Source organism: Mesoplodon bidens (genome assembly GCF_964165515.1).
Source record: "Mesoplodon bidens genome assembly, chromosome: 3".
NCBI classification, from domain to species: domain Eukaryota; kingdom Metazoa; phylum Chordata; class Mammalia; order Artiodactyla; family Ziphiidae; genus Mesoplodon; species Mesoplodon bidens.
The window spans coordinates 133344183-133363468 of NC_138178.1; the positions used below are offsets into that span (position 1 = coordinate 133344183).

Genomic DNA, 19286 nt, shown 5'->3' on the forward strand with positions numbered 1-19286 from the left:
CCATACCCCTAATTTGTTCCTTCCCCCTATCCTTTGGTAACCATAAGTTTGTTTTCTATGTCTGTGAGTCTATTGCTGTTTTGTATAAACATTCATTTGTATTATTTTTTAGATTCCACATATCAGTGATATCACATTGTATTGTCTTTCTCTGTCTGATTTATTTCACTAAGTATAATATTTTCTAGGTCCATCCACATTGCTGCTAGTGGCAGTATTTCGTTCCTTTTTATGGCTGAGTAATATTCCATTTTATGTATATACCACATTCTTAATCCAGTCATCTGTTGATGGACACTTAGGTTGCCTCCATGCCTTGGCTGTTATACATAGTGCTGCTATGAACATAGAGGAACATGTGTCTTTTTGGATTAGTGTTTTCATTTTTTCCAGATATATGCCCAGGAGTGGAATTGCTGGATCATATGGTAGTTCTATTTTTAGTTGTTTATTTTTTTTGTTTTAAGGAACCTCCATACTGTTTTCCATAGTGGCTACTCCACTGTTGGCTCCACCAACAATGTAGGTGTGTACCCTATTTTCAACACCCTCTCCAACATTTGCTATTTGTAGACTTTTTGATAATAGCCATTCTCACCAGTGTGAGGTGATACCTCATTGTGGGTTTGATTTGCATTTTTCTGATAATGAGGGATGTTGAGCATTTTTTCATGTGCCTGTTAGCCATCTGTATGTTTTCTTTGGAAAAATGTCTATTCATGTCTTGCTCATTTTTTGATTGGATTGTGTGTGTATGTGTTTTTGTTTTTGTTTGATATTGAGTTGTGTGAGCTGCTTGTATATTTTGGATATTAACCCTTTGTTAGTCTAATCATTTGCAAATATTTTATCCCATTCTGTAGGTTGTCTTTTCATTTTGTTGGTGGTTTCCTTCACTGTGCAAGAGCTTTTAAGTCTAACTAGGTCCCATTTGTTTACTTTTGCTTTTATTTCTTCTGCGTTTATGGCCCTTCTTGACTCTCCAGCCCCTTCTCCCACCATATCGTCTATCAATCAGTCCCACCCTCCTGTTCCCATCTTCTTAGAGTCAACTGTTGCTTATTCCCCACGACATTGAACCTGAGCCTTTCAAACAGTATCTGCCCTTTGCAATCTTTTTGGAACACTGTCTCTACCTTTGTCTGCTTGGAAAATTCTTATTCACCCTTCAAAATGCTGTTCAGGTGCCACCTCTTTCACAAAGCATGTTTGGACCACTCAGGGTGGGGTAAACACTCTTCTGTATCTTGTGCACATTTATATTTTTACACAGGTCACACTGTGTCGTGATTGCCTTTTCTAATGTACAAAACTCTTTGCTCCTTGAGAGTAAAAATTGTGTCATCTTGTACTTTTTCTATTTGCTTGGCATAATGACTAGAAAATAACATTTGTAAAATAAGATTCTTTAGGTTTGGTTCTCAGGAGGTCACTGGTAGTTTTCCAGAAGAGTTTAAGTAGAATAGCAAGGTTAGAAGTTAGTTAAGTAAGAATGGAGGGTTAAGGGGTGAGTCAGAGGTGGGAAGCAGACATACTGATGGAGATGGCTCTATTGAGAAGTGTGCAGGCAAAGGGCAGTGTAGTGATCAAGCTTGTGAACTCTGGAGCAAGGATGCTGTGTTCAAACCCTGGCTCTGCCATATACTAGCTGTGTGACCTTGGGCAAGTCACCTAACTTCTCTGTGCCTATTTCCTCATTAAAAACAAAAACAAAAACTGGGCAAGATAATTTTGTACCTTCCTTATAGGGTTGTCAGGGATTAAATGAGTTAATCCATGTAAAGATTTTAGAATAGTGCTTGACACGTAATGAGTGCTCCACAAATACTAACTTAAAAAAACTGGACTAGACAACCAAGAGGTAATAGTCAGTGAAGTGTTGGTTGGTTGGTTGTCTTCAGCTTGGCAGACTTAGCATATTTGTAGGCTGAGTGGAAGGAACGAATTCAGAGGGAGGGATTGAGGTAGCAAGCAAAAGAGGGAGGATAACTGATGGAAAAAGGCATCGTTGATGCAGCAGGCCTTCCTCTGAGACTGGAGGGAAGCAGGAAATGAGTGAAGATGCTAAGGGAGAGGAGGGAGTTGAGGGAACACGCTTGGATGGCACTCCTCTTTTGTGAAGTGTAAGAGACCTAGTAGCTTTGCGTCTGTGTAGCTTTGTAGATAGGTTCCGTTTCTCTCTACAGCACTTCTCTCATGATCGTTTTCTCCAAAAGCCATTTCCCTTGCACATATGTGACATGATATATGTGTAAGTTATTAACTGAACTATAGTTTATAATAGCAGAACATTGAAATCAACCTAAATATCCCCACTTTGGGGACTGCTTATATACATTATGGAACTCAAGAGAATACTATGCAGCTGTAACAAAGAATGAAGAACTCTTTACATACTGATGTGGAATGACCTCTGAGAGCTATTGTTGAGTGAGAAAAGCAAAGTGCCTGACAGTGGCATGGCGTGCTACCATTTTAAAGCCATTGTAATAAAAAGAGGAAGGGTGAAATTTAAAAGGGTGTTTGTAGATGCCTAAAGTATCCCTAGAATATATGCAAAATATTGGTAAAATTTATTCCCCTCAGTGGAAAAGAACTCACTTGCTGGGGGACCAGGGTGGAAGGGAGCCTTCTCACCATATATCCTTTGAACTCTTTGAATTTAGAACATGAAAATGCACTATCAATGCAGAAGATTTGAACTAAAAATCTTAAAAGTGATTGTCCACAAATGAGTCCAGTTCTATTCCTGATGTTTGGTTTGATTTCCTGGGGATTACAGTCATAATAACAACAAGTAAGAACCATAACACAAGTATCAGCCAAACCTGATTTTTATAATCCCAGCTGCCTTCTCAGCGAAGTCCTCACTGTGCAGGGTGAATCACCTTGTTCTGCTGAGCACCACAATCATTTCGTACAGGAGAATTTGGAAATAGGTGCTCTAAGTAAGCAGGATTTCCCTGCATAAGATAAGATTCCTAGACTAATACCAGACAGAATAAGTGAGAAGGAAATTTATGATGGGAGACAGTAGAAGCCAATAAGATGAGGTTGCAAGGAGGGCTTGCCACAGGGGATAGATAGAGCCTGTGAAGAACTGAAGACCAGGGAAGCCAGACAGACCAAGACAATCATAAGTTGTTTTTCTTTTGTGCAGAATGTGGTGCCACTTTCCTGTGATCCCCAGATCTTGATTCTGCTACAGGTAATATTCTGGATATTTTTTGAAGTATTGTTGGGATGATCAAATGAAAACATACACATAAGTGCTCTGAATAGAGTCTGATATACAGTAAGCACCCGATAAATCTTAGTTGTTAATAATAATTATTTGAACTTGTTTTGAAGCTGCGGATTTTGGAGAGTGGGTACCAAGTTTGGGTGAATTCCAGATGAGATCAAGGGATGCCAAGTGAAAAACAAAATTTCAGCAGAAGCAGGAAATTTATGGTGAAGGATAATATAGAAATATAAGCCTATGGGAGCTGAGGAATTTTGCGGACAGGGCTTTGGGTTTTGGTAAAGGTTGTAAATCCATCTTATGTAGATCTGAAGTAGCTGTGAAACTCCAGCTAACATCTGAGTTGCAGAGCCAACCAGCATCCCAAGTTCATATGGCTAGTGATCATAGAGGGACAGCAGAAATGTTCCTATTGCCATGCCTGGAACTCAGCACCTACAGTGACCCCAGGGTGAACACTGAGGTGGCTATCGTGGAAGAATCTGTCCTTACTGCTCATTTAATATTTTACAGCTAGTTTTGATGTGTGAGCCATCCTAATGAAAACCAATAGCGTAGAAACTGGAATTATCCAAATTTTATAGAAATGGTTGCTGTGGTTTTATAGCCTCAAAATGAATGTAGCTCCAGGAGGAGGCCACCCAAGCATATCCAGCACTTCTGGGCATCTTTACTTATAGAGAATGGAGATCTGATTAGCCTCAGGGTCATTGCTGATGGCCACAGTTGACCAGGATTTGATGCCGTGGTTTAAATTTCTCTCTTCAGGAGAAGGTACCTCTAGGGAATTACACAGCACCATCAGCAGCTGTTGTGTGGACTTAAACTGGATTTGGGTAATAGGAAAATGGTTTTATGAGTCAAAAAATGTCATGTTGTCTCCTGTCTCCATTGTCTGAATGCTATCATCATTGTCCCCAAATTATTATCTCAACTTTGGTTCTATAGCAAGTTTTGTGTCTTGGAATGAATTTTTAAAAGCAGGAGTAGCTAATTATCCGTATTTATTTCCCTAAGGCTATAATGCCACATATAAGTGCAGCCTGGGATGATGACTTGGAATTAGAAAACCTGTGTCTGAGGGCTGGCTGCCACGTAGCTGGCAATTGGGCTGTCCCATGGATTTCCATATAGAGGCTTTCCCATCGTAAAAGTTTATATTCTCTTTTGAAATGCTAATACTTCTGGGAAAGTATCTTGAATTAAAACCCCCTCCCTCTGTATCTCCATCCATCCATCCATCCATCCATCCACCACCATCCATCCGTCTGTCTATCCAATCTATTCTTCACTGTTTATTATATCTATTTTAAAAAGCAATTTCTGGGTGAGGAGGGCAGGTAGGAGAACTGGCTGAGATGTAACAAACCTCAGAGTATTTCTGCACTTGCCCTGGGCTCATGCCCAGCTCCTGGTTTTTATGTACAGTCCCTGACCCTCCTTTGTATTTTTTTATTATTTTTTTAAATTTAATATCTTTAATAGAGTATAATTGCTTTACAATGTTGTGTTAGTTTCTGCTGTGTAACAAAGTGAATTAGCTATAAGTATATACATATATCCCCATATCTCCACCCTCTTGCGTCTCCCTCCCACCCTCCCTATCCCACCCCTCTAGGTGGTCACAAAGCACTGAGCTCATCTCCCTGTGCTATGCAGCAGCTTCCCACTAGGTATCTCTTTTACAGTTGGTAGTGTATATACATCAGTGCTACTCTCTCACTTCGTCCCATCTTCCCCTTCCCACCCCATGTCCTCAAGTCTGTTCTCTACCTCTGCATCTTTATTCCTGCCCTGCCAGTAGGTTCATCATACCGTTTATTTTAGATTCCATATATGTGCGTTAGCATATTTGTTTTTCTCTTTCTGACTTACTTCACTCTGTATGACAGACTCTAGGTCCATCCACCTCACAACAAATATCTCAATTTCGTTTCTTTTTATGGCTGAGTAATATTCCATTGTATATATGTGCCACATCTTCTGTATCCATTCATCTGTTGATGGACACTTAGGTTGCTTCCATATCCTGGCCATTGTAAATAGTGCTGCAATGAACATTGTGGTACACGTATCTTTTTTTTTTTTTTTTTTTTTTTTTTGCGGTATGCGGGCCTCTCACTGTTGTGGCCTCTCCCGTTGTGGAGCGCAGGCTCCAGACATGCAGGCTCAGCGGCCATGGCTCACGGGCCCAGCCGCTCCACGGCATGTGGGATCTTCCTGGACTGGGGCATGAACCCGTGTCCCCTGCATTGGCAGGCAGACTCTCAACCACTGCTCCACCAGGGAAGCCCCACGTATCTTTTTGAATTATGATTTTCTCAGGGTATATGCCCAGTAGTGGGATTGCTGTGATCCTCCTTTTTAAACTAGGGATGTCCTGGCAGCAGGAAACTATGGTAAGGATATCTCAGCAGCATCAGTTGCTTACTCTAGGCATGGATTCATACATTTCAGCCCGGGCAAGCTGCTCCTGGATGGATCCCTGATCCAACCTGGACCATGTCCACCATGGCAGAATCATCTCATTCCAGTTCAGGGTCTAGGCATTTGTCATGACTCATATGCCCCAGGATGATTCAGTGCCTCTGCTAGAGCCATGAAGTCTGACAGTTGACAGCCTCCTGGCAGAGTGGGTCTCAGAAAGTCTGCTTAAGCTGGGTGATTAAGCTCTGGTCATACCCAGCTTTGGGACAGGCTGGTAGACAGCAGGTGGCTTACATATCAGATTCATGCATTTGTACATTCTACACGTATTAAGCACCCTCTGTGGGCCAGGCACTCTGAGCCACTGAATATCAGAAAGTGCCCAAGACCTCTCAATTGCCCCCACTCAGTTGCTGGAGCTCTGCGCTCATCTGGAGGTGAGCCTGAAGGCTCTGCAACTCTTCCAGGGCCAACTGGGCACTTGTTTGGTGGGAGTGAGCTGGAAGGGGACCCTCAGAGGCTGAGCCAGAGTGGGATGACCAAAGGGTTGTACTTCCTGCTCCCGGCTGGAGTGCCAGGGTCTGCAGAGCTGTGTTCTTTTGCTTCCTGATGGAAAGGACTATGGTAAGGTGGGGGAGGGAGTGAATTTCCACTCTCTTCATTGCGGTTAGGACAGTCTGACCTGAGCCCCTGCAGGAGCATTATGAGTCTGGCCTCTGCAGCCCTGAGCAGAGGTTCTGATGGGCAGCAGAGGTCAGGACCTGGGGGTTTGTGGAGAGGAGGAATAGAAGTGGCCAGAGAGATGCACTCAGGACTAGAGAACTGATCACAGATGACGACCTAATAGAGGCAAAGTCCTAGGAGGGATGAGGACAAGTAGGATGGGTGGAAAGTGCGAGCGCAAGGCCCAGGACAAGGAGAAGTAGGTTTGACAGTCCTGGCAGGAGGGATTAGAGCTTTCCCCTTTATATTCCCTGCATCTAGGGCAGCACTTAATACAAATGTTGGTTAATTTGAATTAAGTTCCGTAGACATTCCTTAAATGTCTTTATATCATAAGGTGTATTAAATTCAGCTGAAGCTGACAAATCACCACCACCCAAGACATGAAGGATAAAGAAGAGGCAGTCTTTGTGCATTGCCTTCTGCCACGCACGGGCTGAGCATTTTACATCATTAACCCATTGAAACCTTTAAAGAACCCCACAAAGTAGATAAAATCATCCTCCTGTAGATGAGGAAACTGAGCCTTAGGGAAGTTATTTGCCCAACTTCACATGGCTATGACGTGGTGAGGATGGGGCTACAATGTATGGGAGCCTAGGATGGTTCGATTTTCAGACCTCAGACCTACTCCTCAAACTACTTCCGAGAGCTCTGTGCGGGCAAAGGTCATGCTTTGGCCATCTTTGTGGTTCTGGCACTGGGCCTGAAAACGGAAAGCAATCAGTATGTTTTGGCAGAATGAATGAATGAGTGAATGACGAATGATGGATGAAGTTGCATCTTTGCTCATGAATATGTGTTTGGTGAGTTCTTGGCCATGGAGCTCACACATGTAGGATGGATGGAGACTCAGTTTTTGAGGTCTTATCAATAAAAGGCAGGGATCACATTTTCTCTTTCTTTGATGTTCTGTATTCAATAGGTGCTGCATTAATACCCTGTTTATAATAATGCTTCTGCTACCTGAACTCTTTCAGAAACAGCTGAGGTCTCCAAAAGATAATATCACATTTGTTCAAATCAGGGGAAGTTTTGAGCATTTGTTCAACTATTGGAGGAATACTTGGGGCTTTTTTCCTTCCTTTATCTGACCCATCTTTATTGGCTCACAGAATTGAAGGATTACAAGATCATTTCTAACTGTTTCTGGGATTTACTGCTGCTCCTTTCAGGAAAGCAATTCAAAATCGGTCTATTCAAACACACATTTTCTTCAAACAAAAGTTTATTTGCTATATATAGAAAAATGCCACCAGAGGACTAATTTGGCAGTTTTGTTGATTACCCATTGTAATGAGCATTATTACATAATTAAAAGAAATTTTTTCCTAACTGCCTTTCACTACTAATTAACATTTTACACATTCTTCAGTGGACACTTTGGGTTGAATCAGAGACATAATTATGTCATTTCTATGCGAAGAGCAGCTTATGAATTATTAATTAATATTAACTGTTGATTAAAGGCTAATTCATAAGTAAACGTATTACAGCTCACCAAGTACTGCTCTCTAGAAGCTTTCTTTTGCAATTTCTGTGGTCCTCATCCCTTGCTAAAGAAAGACATAAGCTGGCTACACAGACTCTAAGGAACAAAAGTAATCCATTTCCAACTCTGTCTGAGTGTTTAACTATTATTAACTTTTTGCCTTCCAGTTGCTTTTAAAGTTGTGAAGCACATGCAGGGTGCAAGCAGGCTATGGAAAGCAGTCACTCACTTCCTTAAGTTTTTCTTTAACTCTAAAATGGAGAGTTGTTCTCTTGTAATACACAAGCACTCTGCTTCCTGAGACCACACCAGCCTGGTGTGCACTAAGGAATGAGGGTCTCCATAGTGTCTGGTGCAGCCCCTCCCAGGAAATCACTGGGACCCCAGCCAACCTTCATCTGGGGAGGAGTAAACTCACAGTACTGCTGAAGGGAAGTTGTCTTCTCAGGCACCTTGGGGCATCTCAGCTGCCCCCTCCTTTTAGGTTCATTCTCGAGCCCCAGGTCCTGGCTGTCAATATTCCAACCTGGCACTGTGGTGGCACCAAAGCAGGCTGTGAATGCTACTTATCTCACACCATGGATGGCACAGCTGTGGCCGTCCTTCTCTGGAGTAGTCAGCTAGTGAAACTGACAAGGCACCCATTCCTTAATTACACTTTATTTCAGGCCATGAATCATACTCCTGGTTTCCATCACATCTCACCAGAATGTCTGCCCTGGAATTAGCATCCTTGTTTCAAATCACTTGCTGATATCTGTGGGTTATTCCTATTTCTGCTTTCTAAAGTTTACTTTAAGTATTGGGTTGACCAAAAAAGTTCGTTTGGGTTTTTCTGCAAGATGTTATGGAAAAACCCGAACCATTTTTGGCTAACCCAATAGCAAGATTTTGTCAGTTATTTTTGTGGGAGGCTATTTTTAAAAAATTAACAGCATAGATTCAATAAATCCCTGTCTGACTATTTTACTCATTTATCATGGGTTAACTTTGATCTGTTCCTTGGCCTGGCAGCTCTCTCTCTAACCTGAGTTTGCTGTCCTACATGCATGTTCCGTGTCTCAGTACATCTGTGTGTGTTTTGTTTCCTTGGTGGGAAGAGTCACCTGCTGCTGCTTGGGTGGGGTGGGGTACAAGCTGAGAATTGTTACTGTAAAGTACTGTGTAGAGTATAAAGCATTGTGTTACTTTCCACATTGCTGTTTAACAAATTCACACACACACTCCCATGCTGGCAGCATTAGCACAATAATATGTTTTGTGTTCATATATATTTAGTAAAATTATCCACACCTAGCACTTCATTAGATCCTCATAATACCCATGTAAGAGCAAAAAGTATTGTTATTCTTATTTTATGCAGTATATGTTACAAAAAGGCTAAATGGCTTGGACATTGTCCTACAGCTATTTACTCTTGAAGGTAGGAATAGACCCTCGTCCTTAACTTCTATTTCACTGCTCTTCTCCATACATAAAATCCCATAAATCCTCACCTCAGCCCTTCCCTACATATGCCTATCTGGTGAAAGGTGAACATGTCGGAGAGCCTAGTTATTAGACTTACGTTGATCTCCCAGTTCTTCAACCTGGTTGATTGACTCTTTGAGATAAAGACTTCTCATGGCTGGTTAAAGTATAAACATCCCTAGAATGAACACTACATCATATTATCAAAGTCACTTCCCTTTGAGTGGTTGAGTTTAATGATTCCTTTCCCAAGAGCATGTTTTTCTAGCAGTGAAGAAAGCATTATCGGCCTTACTCATACAAATTTGGGGGATCTAAGATGTCTCTACACACTGTAGGTATAGAGCATCTAAATTCAGTATGGGCCGTAAGTTATAACCTGACATAAGCTCGTTACAGAACTGAATGACTTGATCTTGTGGGAACATTGCTGGCAAGAGAGGCTTCACTTGGGACCTAATAACAGATGGAGGGAACCAAGCATCCTTTTGTGCTGGCTCTGGTCACGTGTAATGACCCTTCTTTGTCTTCTTTCTTAACTTCCAGACAAATGTCTGCCTGGCTTCTGACTTGGAGAGCCAAGGCTTTGTCATTAAATTCCAGCTTTGGTCTGAGGATATCAGAACCCCTGGCTTTTTGACCAGGGAATGATGTTGTCCATCAGCCCAGTCTGGATTTCATGTTGCTAAACAAGTTCCTGCAGTAAGAAGACTCTTCATTCAAGAGCAATTCTTAGCTCTCTGATCTGCCGCTCTTCCAGCTGTCACATTAGAGACTCTTATGCTTATAATTACACCTTGACATCCTGGTTGGGGATGCCTCTTACCCATAGATCATGGCTTTTACCTGTGCTGCTGCTTTTCCCTACCTCATCCCCTTCCTACCCATGGACTGTTCAAGATGGGGACTTCAAAGTAGCCCAGCCAAAACACTTGTATAAAATTTCAACAATTTCAACAAAGGAAGACCTTGTGGTAGAGAGATATGGCCATACACTCTGCTCTTGGTTTCCATTTAGCTTTATTTTAAAAATGGGTACACTGCTTCTTTAGATGCTTACGCAGCATCAAAATTCTACATCTGTAGTTCCTGGAACTTAAAAGATGTTGTATAATTGTTTTTCCAATGAATGAACCTGAAATCTACACATTTCAGTTCCTTAGTGACCTAAAGACCCATCCTACCTCCATTGCTTTCTCCTCTGCCTTGGCACAATGCCAACATGCTTCTCCAGTGCACCCCTTCCCCAGCCTCAGATCTTCCTGTGTACCCTCAATCCTCTGGAAGGGGGTCTAATCCAGGGGTCCAGAACAGAGTTTCTTTAGCCTTCTGCCACTTCGCCTGGCCTGAGCTGTCCTGGCAATGTGAATGGAGTTTAAGCCCTGCCCCCAAACCCAGCTTTCAGGCCTCTAGCCCGTCCTGTTGTAGGGACTCAGAAGACTTTATTTCAGTCCAACCTTGTGCTATCCCTGGGAGATGGCACAGATAAGGAAATAATCATGAACCTGCAGAAATAAGACTCTGAAAGATTTACCCGGTATGATTAGAAGAAAAGCCATGCTCTTCTAGATCAGAGCCCAATGTTCTTTACAAACTTAGCAATAGAACCAAACCCAGTGAGAATGATCCCTGGTGCTATTTTAATCCATTCTCCAAGCTTCTGCCTCAACAGTCTCCAGCACTGATCACACATTAATTCTTCTAAGATGTCTTCTTCCTTGTCCGTGATTCAGCTACATCCACACTTAGGAGGAATCCCAGAGCTCAGCCTAGTCCACCTTGCTTTATACCTTCAGCTGGATTATCTAGTCCTACTTGAGGTGTTTCTGCAGCTCTGATTCACATCCAGGTGTAGTCCTGACTGCTCATGCTGCTGCAGCTACTCAGGGCACTCGTGATCCAGTTGAGGAATGAATTATTTAGAGAGGGCTGAGCTGTTGTAACAAGATCCAGGAAAATTTCAGTGGCCCCAGAAATACAGAAGTTTTTATACTCTCATCCAGGGAAATGTTCCAGGTTAGTGGCTAACTCTTCTCTTTGGGGGCCCAGGCTGGTGGCAACTCTTCAATCTTCAACACCTGACTCCCAAAGCCACTTGCTCTTTGCTTTTCCCCACCCCAGAGGAAACAGAAAAAGAAGCATGGAGAGGTACAACCTGGTCTTAAGCTTCCACAGCCTGGAAGTGGCCCGCATTGCTTTCACTCACATTTCATCGTCCAGTAGTTACATGGCTACACCTAGCCAACTGCAAAGGAGGCTGGGAAATGTAGTCCAGTTATATGCCCAGTTACATACAAGAAGAGGAACTGGGTTTGGTAAAGAGCTAGCAATCTCTGCCACAAGGAAGGAGAACACGCACATGTGAAACTGCAAATCATATGTCTGAGACAGGAACCCAGGGAAGAATAACATCAATTCTGAGTAGCAGCAGTCTGTGAAGATGATCCATGTCCAAAGACTTTATGAATGTATTTTGCTCTGATTATTGTGGTGAGGGACAGAGATAGTAGAGGAGAGTTCAGGTTTGGGCATATACACCCATTCTGTGTATCCATCCATCCATTCTTTGATTCAATTAATTCTTTTGGAATACCAATAATAGGAACAAGCAAGCAGTATATTGGAGTCAGAACACAAATAAGCTTGTCTGGAGGACAGGGCCCATGTTAAGGTTGTAACATGCAGAAGAAACTTGTGAGGGTAATGGAGTAGGGAGAACAGATAAAAGAGTGCAAGGCCCCATAATGGAAATCAGAGTTTATATGACAGTCAAGAGGAGAGTTCTTTCTTATAGATCTATGTGTAGAATAATATAGAGAAAATTCAGAGGCATCTGGATGAGGTGGAAGGCAACTGCCAAAAAATTAGAGATAAGGTAAAGAGTCCTGGATTAAGAGTGGAACTAAAGAAATAAATAGGGAGGGCCTCCCTGGTGGCGCAGTGGTTGAGAGTCCGCCTGCCGATGCAGGGGATATGGGTTCGTGCCCCGGTCTGGGAGGATCCCATATGCCGCGGAGCGGCTGGGCCCGTGAGCCATGGCCGCTGGGCCTGCGCATCCGGAGCCTGTGCTCCGCAACGGGAGAGGCCACAACAGTGAGAGGCCCGCATACCGCAAAAAGAAAAAAAAAAAAAAAAAAAAAAAAAGAAAGAAATAGGGAGATATCAATAGCAACAAAAATGAGCAGGACATGGTGACTGATCTGATGTGGGAGGCGAAAAAGGATGAGGTTCTGAGCCTGGAGAACCTGGTACCATGGATGGAAGGAGAAATTGGGAGAGGAGGGTGGCAAAGCAGTGCTTGGATTATTAATTTTTATATCCAAGTAGAGATATTCCATGGTTAACTGGAGATGTAAAATTCAGGACAGGATGAGGAATTAGGGCTAGAAATTAGAGGCCTGGGAGAGAACTCCCATGTGGTCAGTTTTGAACATTTTATAGGACCTCAAGAACGAGTACAGAGACAGAGAAGAATGACCGTCTCAGGACTGAGCCAGGTGTGATATGCACCTGATGCTATTTTTGTGTCTGTTGAAATATTACAAAAGGGGCTTTGCCCAAGGAATTCTGACCCTGAGAATCCAGCAAGAAGCATAAGAAGCGGCTACACATTCCATTTTACTGTGTCTTTTACATGTGGGCTCAAATGTTTTCTTAATTGAACGCCCTCATTTTTCTAAATTCTTCGGGAAAGGTTCAAGGGAGATAAGGCACAAGGAGATGAAGTCATTTGCTTTTAGCTGCTTGAGTTAATGGCTGGAGTAGTAATATAACTCGAGACCAAGTCCATTAGGACAGTGTTCCCGAGTCTGAGAATCGATAATCTATGGTTTCACTAAAGCAAAAGCATGTTGCTTCAAGACAAAGGCATGTCACTGTATTTCCTGGCACCATAAAAGTTATTTTAATATCGAAATTTTATCCTTGTTGTTCAGAGTGTCATGCTTTGCAGTATTATTGAGTGTTTGGGTCCTGAAAGCTAGCCCTGAGGAACCTTCCATGCAGCTGGATTTGGCTGTTTTAGTCTCAGGTCAGGCTTCCATTCATTTCATCTCTGAAATCTAATGATCTAATCTAATAAAATTATAAAAGATTCTAAACTGCTCTGCACTTAATCAGTTTAGTGCAAGAGAATTAAATCAAAGCCCTAGGTGTGCACCCTTCATCGCGCAGATGGAATCTCACCCTGGGAGACAATCTTATTATTTGGTTACTTATTATTTGGGAGCCTGGAAGGTTGGGAGGGGATTGCATGAATTTTAAAAGATACGTTAAGAACCTAACAGGGTGGGGGCAGCTTTGTGGCTTTACTGGTGAAGCTTAGTGTAAAGAGTGGGGTTTGGGCTATAGGAAGGTCTGAGATCTGATCCACATGCCACCGCTTATTATTTGTGTGACAGTGGGAGTTAGTGAGCCTCAGATTCGCCATCAATTGAATTGAATTGGTGAACAGAACTAACACGGTATTGTTATTGTAAGGACTTTCTGAGATTTTTAAAATATATAAAGTTTTTTAGCATATACAGTCAGCCATCTGCATCCACGGATTTGGAGGTCCAACTGTACTATGCCTTTTGTATAGAAGGCTTGAGCATCCGTGGATTTTGGTATCCGTTGCTGGGGGCATGTCCTGGAACCAATCCTCTGCAGGTACCAAGGGCCTACTGTGTAAACACACACACACACACACACACACATTTGTATATATATTATAGTAGTGTGTGTGTATCCTAGCTGTGTCTGTCACGAAAATTATTTATGTCATTATTATAATTACTAATTATTATATTTAAAATATTTTCCTTATATATTTTTTAAAAATAGCAGTGGGCCAAAAGAGTGGGGGGAAGGCTACTGAACAGTGTGGAAATAGATTTGTTCTGCCTGCATCATAACAGACTTTCAGGAAGCCACAAACAGATAAATGTACGGTTATTACGGTGTCCTCCTAGAAGGGACTCAATTGAAAGAACATAGCTCTGGTGACAGTTTTGAAGGATAAATGTCACGAGTGAGGTCCTGAGAAGACTTATAGAGATAGATCACTTCATGCCTTACTCCAAGTGAAGAACAGAACATGTCTTCTTGGACTAGATTGGGATGAACCCAATATCATGAGAATCCCAGAGAGTCTTGGGATTTTTCTCCAGTGCCTGGCCTTCCTTTGCTGGCTGTGATGTGGGAGGAAAAGCTTTTTAGCATCAGCCCTGGGTCAGGCAAGTCATTCTGATTCATTTTTGACAAAAATTCAGTTTCGCAACAAAATTTTCTACAAATATGGGATCTGTTAATAATCAGAGAGGCCTCCTCAGAAGTTATAAATTCATCCATTCACTGAACGTTTATTGATACCCTGCTCTGTGCCAGGCACTGGTAATGCAGAGATGAGACACACAGTCCTTCTGGCTCGTCGGAGCCTCCCAGCTTGGAAAGCTCCCAGGACACAGGCGGACGTGCTCAGCACTGCAATAAATACTACAATGAGGGTGAGCCTTAGCTCTAACTAAGGCCCACAAGTGGACAGCCCACCCAGTCCTGGCAGCTGGCGAATATTGATGACTGGCCTGTTCTTGCTTCATAGGAGAATTCTCTTAGAATCATTTCATCACTCAGAGCACTTATTGTATACATCAAAATCCTATTTTAGGTTTTTGGCCCAGAGCTATTTTAAACAGTGGATCCTGTTGTGACTAAGCACTACCAAAGTAACAATTGGTATTATGAGGCTATTTATAAAAGTGCTTTGTCCTTTCCGAAGAGAGAACTGTTTAGCATTGCAAAAAGAGGTGGTAGTGGTGCTGAGCACTATTCCCTGTGCTTCTGGAAATGATAGAAAGTTCTGATTATATCTACAGGAGCTCCTTAACAATATATAGCTTCTGCAGTTTAGCTCCTGACACCCAGTATCCTCTTAATCCCAGTGCATAACAGTGGTTCTGCAGTTCATGAGTCAGGTAACCTAAGGCTGCTGTCTGTGTAAAAGGCAGACTCTAGAGTTGTGCAGTGTACATCTTGTACAACTGAATATGCCACCCTCAATTCAGGCGGTTTCAAATTACCTTTGAAAGGTAATTTGAGAGATTTTTCTTTCCTCTCCCAACATGGGTCAGGGTTGATTATAAATATTACAGAAATGAGAATACATTTGAATCTCCTTCTGATAATATGGAACTTATTAGCATTTTTTTTCATTATCTATGGTCTGTATATGAGGACCTGGTTCACTTGGATTCACATCTGTGTTTTATCTCTGGGACTTTGGGCAAATTACTCCACCTTTTTGAATTTCATTTATAAAATGGGATAATAATAGCTAACATTTAATGAGCTCTCACCATATGTAGACAATGTTCCAAGTGCTTTGTATGCATTATCTAATTTAATACAAAACACCTCAGTAACATTTTGTTGTTACCAAGGCTTAAACCTTAGGATCAGTTTCTACCCAAGATCACCCAGCAATTAAGTGCAGGGGCCAGGACTTGAACCCAGATCTGTCTAGCTCAGATGCCTATGCAGTTCACTATGCCATGAGCTAGTCACATGGATTGATATATTACTGTCCCCCTACAAAATGGATTTCTCACTGAAGTTAACACGTTGTCATTCTGGTTTATCATTGTTTTAAGCCGAACATTGTTGATGCTCAGATTTGCCTTGAGGGGTCTAGTACAGGGAATAGGTTGCAACACCTCCTCCTGGTACTACCTTTGGTTTAATACACTCTGCAGGATCAATAGCTCTAATAGAAATTTTACTTTATTTATATATTACCATTTGTGTTAATGCTAACATATTTATTTCTCTTCCATTCTTCAAATGAGATTTGAATCTACTTGATATTTTTCTCTACTGCTTGGTACAGTGGACAGTGAATTCCATGGACTTAAAATGCTGTACCTCTGTCTGAGTAATTAATATATTCTAGTAACAGCAATTACTGAACCTTTTGGCTACTCACTTTGTGTTCATCCAGTTGGATAGAACATCAGTTGTAGCAACTTGGGCTTTTCTAAATAAGGGATTAAAATAATCTAATCAGTTGTCTGGGCTGCTTTCCCATGAAGAACAGGCATTGTAAAGTAATTGAGTCCCTAACAGTGTCCCTGGAATAAAAGAGGTGAAGACAAGTTGAGCTTAGGTTCCCATACAGATGCCCACAGAGCCTCATGTAAGACGCTGAATGCTCCAAGGCTAAACTTTGTGTCCAGGGCTTAAAGTTCAAGGCCCTTCCCCAGGCCAAGTCCAACACACTGTGCCAACTGGGTCATGTTAGATTTTGTTTCTCATCTTCATCTTTTTTTTCTTAACTTTTTGAGTGACTTTTTTAAATTATAAAAGTAATACACATTTGTTATGCAAACTTGAAAAATAAAAAGCACAAAGAGAAACATAAAGAGACTTCTAATGCCAATCCCAAAAGACAACTGCTATTAACATTTTTTTTTTTTTTTTTTTTTTTGCGTTATGTGGGCCTCTCACTGTTGTGGCCTCTCCCATTGCGGAGCACAGGCTCCGGACGCGCAGGCTTAGCGGCCATGGCTCATGGGCCCAGCCGCTCCGCGGCATGTGGGATCTTCCCAGACCGGGGCACGAACCCGTGTCCCCTGCATTGGCAGGCGGACTCTCAACCACTGCGCCACCAGGGAAGCCCTACTATTAACATTTTGATGTATTTTCTTTTATACATATATATGTGTGTGTGTGTGTGTGTGTGTGTGTGTGTGTGTGTGTGTGTGTGTGTGCGCGCATGTATACACACATATGTAATATGTAGCTGTGAAATAGTATATACAGTTATGAAATGTAACAGTGTATACAGTTACATAACAGTTATGTATGGTATGTAATATATATCATAGTAATAGTATATACGGTTGTATAATAAATATAATAGTAAATATAGTTATGAAATAGTAAGGCAGTTGTGAAACAGTATTACTATTTACAAAAATATAACAGCTTATGTATAAGAATGCAAAAAACCTTTCATATTTATGAGAGTTTCTAGCTTGGGTTTGTAGTGTCTTGTTTTTGTGGTGGAAGCGTTTGTTTTTGTTCATTTACTGGAGTGTTGAGGAGCCCCTGGGCTTCTGTCCTTCCAGACCTTAAGAAGAGGCTGACAGCATTATTGATCACCTGCCTGTCACAGTGATTGGCCATGTTCTGCTCCTGCAGCGTTTGACCATTGCATTTCTATTGCTGGAAGCTGCACTGATCGCTGGGGATGGCAGAGCGTGCATTTTGTCAAGTTCATAACTCACCCAAACCTCCTGGGTTCAGCGTTTTCACCTGAAGTGGAAACTTCTGATGTTCAAGCTAATTTACTCTTAAAATAAAAATGTTCTGTTTCTAAGAAAAAGAACTCAGAAAAGCCCTTGCAAATGGCTTTCAAAGGTATCAAAGAGTTTATGGCATACAACATTTAATGACTTAAGTAGAAAGGAGTAGTGGCATAAACATCTTCCTTAAGTTACTTGGCTTTAAAACGGGAAAGTATTTGGCAAAAAAAAAAAAAAAAAAAAGGTTTGCATTTTCCTATACTTGGGGCTTGGAAAATAACTGTAGGCTCCTCAAGGAATATAATCTGACCATCCAAACATGATCTGAACCTCAGAGCCTGATAGACCCCATTACTTGCCTTAAGAAATCATTTACACATCTTTTAAAAAGACCTTGGCATTTCCATCACAAAGATTTGTTGTTTATTATTATTATTCTTTTAATCCTAGAAAGAACATGGTTATGTTGAAATCTTGGAAATTTAAAGCACATGAGGTTTTTATTTTCCTGAGTCAAAATCTTCGTAATGAAATACCTTGTGTGTGTTCTTCATTTTGCTACAGATTGAGATTTTATTTTCTAAAACAAGAACTGAGAGCACTGAATGAAACACAGCCTAGACAATAAATTTTATGAAGCAACGAATCTGTTTACAGGTACAGTGGTTGGCTACTGTGAATTTAGTGACTGGAATGCAATATGGAGGCCAGACCAGGCTCAAGAGTGACTGAAAACAAGCCCAGCGGGAAGGACACCGCAGAAGGTGAGCCAGACAATTCCATTTTCTGAGCAGTTGTTGAAAATAAGGTCCTGGAAGCTACTAGTTTAGTGTCTAAAGGAAGCTGGGTTTTTTCTTCTTTCCTTTGTCTGCTGTAATTAAATTATTCCAGAGCCACATTTGCCCAAAGATAAGAAGATTTTAAGTGTGTATATTTGTATGTGTGGGTTATAGTGACATAAACAAGAGCGATCCTGCTGTGGAAGAACTTTCTCTGGTAGATGAGCTTCTGACATCATTTGAGCATTTTATTTTAATTGAGATGTAACTGACATATGACATTGTGTAAGTTTAAGATGTGTTGATTTGATACACTTATATATTGTAATATGATTACCACTGTAGCATTAACTAACACCTCCATCATGTCACATAATTATTTTTGTGTGTGTGCTGAGAACATTTATGATCTCATCTCTTAGCAGCTTTGAAGTATGCAATACAGTATTGTTGACTGTAATCGCTGTGCTGTGCATTAGATCTCTAGGACTTATTATTCATCTTCTAATTGCAAGCTTGTACTCTTTTGACCAATGTCTCCCCAATTCCCCAACCTGGCCAGCCCCTGGTAACCACTATTCTACCCTCTGTTTCTATGAGTTTGGCTTTTTTCAGATTCCACATATAAGTGAGATCCTACAGTATTAGTATTTGTCTTTCTCTGTCTGACTTATCTCACTTAGCATAAGGGCCTCAGGGTCCATCCATGTTGTTGCAAATGGCAGGATTTCTTTCCTTCTCATGGCAGAATAATATTGTCATATATATCTGAAAATCCTCTTTATCCATTCATCCATTGATGAACACTTAGATTGTTTCCATATGAGCACTTTAAAATATATTTAAAACAAGTTTTGGAATTTAATAAT

General features: G+C 41.4%; 1 long non-coding RNA gene across 1 annotated transcript in view; it reads left to right on the forward strand.

Moving 5' to 3' along the window:
- The window catches only part of LOC308614328, a 236911-nt gene that overhangs the window by 149008 nt on the left and 68617 nt on the right, over positions 1–19286 (forward strand). The window contains exons 2-3 of the long non-coding RNA XR_014015379.1: positions 3161–3208; positions 18296–18402. This is a non-coding gene — a long non-coding RNA (uncharacterized lncRNA). The remainder of the gene's footprint in view (positions 1–3160; positions 3209–18295; positions 18403–19286) is intronic.